Here is a 1,508-nt window from a genome sequence, read left to right as displayed (position 1 = left end):
ATAGTGTTTATTCACACTGCGATTGGCCTAGACCATATTGTGTAGGACTAATTAATTCATGTTAATTAATTAACTGGCATTAATTAATTAGCATTAATTGATGCTAATTAATGCTGCAGCCTCCACTTTTCTTGTTGTTATACTGAGCCACCAAATGTGGCATCATCTGTCAGCCAAATTGAGAGTCAACATCCATAACCAATTCTTCAAACCAAACCTTACTTCTTAAACATTCATATTCACAGTGACATGTGTTATCACTGCATTGGTTTCAATTTTTTATTGGCTTCAGTTCATTCTTATTTGTTCATTTTGCAGTTGTCATGGCGAGGTCTAATTTTCTTAACCATATGCAGAACACCACTGGAGAACAGAGATCAGCAAAATATAGTTTATTAATGTAAACACAGATTCGGTGGATAGAACGACGAACTGTCAGGAGAGGGCTTCTGGGGAGGTCGGCACACTGAGAAGTAGCAGAGGGAATGGTAAGTTCAGGGGTAATCGGAAATGGGAGCTGTGAGAGTAGTAGCCGATCTTACTTGGGAAAATGATGATGACAGTCCTGGAGGCACTCCGGTGGATACCGGGTCTTGGCTTACAGTAAGTTCGAGTGGCGTCCAGGAGGATCGGAGGAGGCTGCGGCAGAGAGCGGGCCAGTGGTTTCTGTGGTGGAGGACAGACGAGGAGCGGATCCACAATCCGCCGAATAATCCGGAAGAGGCTTTGAGATCCGGCCGAAGGAACGGAAACGGGGCTTGGGCAACCCGTGGGTAGGTGGTGTCTCGAGGTGAGTCAAACCAGGAAGGATTCTTCAAGGAGGCCGCTTGGCGTCACGAAGGAATAGCTGTAGGAGGAAAAACAACGAGAGGGATACTCAGAGGATCTTTCTGGAAAGGCTCGGAGGTAGCTCTCTAGGGGCTTAGAGTACCATATAGGCTAACACTCAAGCGACGAAGTACTGGTAGTCCGCTCCTCTTAAGCTCCATGACTGAAGAGGTGATTAAACACCGGTGCGCTGAACCAAGGCCCGTCCCTCCAGAGAAACCTCCGCCTGTAGACGCCATCTGGTGGATAAGGAATGAAACAGCAGCAAAAAGGAAACCCCCCAAAACCCCGATTCCCAACAGCAGTCATCTTTTCCCTGTAGTTAGTTTTCCTTCTTCTTTTCATATTTACTTGATAGTTTAGTCAAATGTTAACTCAGATAAAAAGTTTCTTGTAAAGCATTTTGTGAATAAGTAATTATGGAGAGAAGTTGTTTGTGTTTATTCAGTCTTTATTAGTGCTTTCTGCTTGAAAGCGCTTATGTGGATTCTGCTCTTCATGTGTTGTTGTATAAAACCACACCTCACCAGGCAGGCATGTTCTTTAAATAAACAGTAGGTCATGATTCTGTTTAATAATCCATATTAAACTTTGCATATCTCTGCAAGAAAAGTTTCCACCTGTCTCTATTCACTCCAAACATTGAGTAATTGACAAAGACATACAGGTCTCTTATTTGT

The 1,508-nt window shown here is 43.6% G+C and overlaps 1 long non-coding RNA gene across 2 annotated transcripts; it reads right to left on the bottom strand.

Moving 5' to 3' along the window:
- Positions 1 to 377: 377 nt before the first annotated feature.
- LOC114156331 (uncharacterized) lies at positions 378 to 1,127 on the bottom strand. 2 transcript variants are annotated; one of them, XR_003597922.1, is made up of 3 exons: positions 932 to 1,127; positions 543 to 847; positions 378 to 466 (listed from the first exon to the last, which is right to left on the bottom strand). It is a non-coding gene; the product is annotated as an uncharacterized LOC114156331 (long non-coding RNA). The 2 variants fall into 2 exon arrangements; XR_003597923.1 differs by having other exon boundaries at positions 378 to 847.
- Positions 1,128 to 1,508: the final 381 nt, after the last annotated feature.

Source organism: Xiphophorus couchianus, chromosome 13 (assembly GCF_001444195.1).
Source record: "Xiphophorus couchianus chromosome 13, X_couchianus-1.0, whole genome shotgun sequence".
Lineage (NCBI taxonomy): Eukaryota > Metazoa > Chordata > Actinopteri > Cyprinodontiformes > Poeciliidae > Xiphophorus > Xiphophorus couchianus.
The sequence above is the reverse complement of the archived record's forward strand: the minus strand, read 5'-3'. Positions and strand labels throughout refer to the sequence as shown.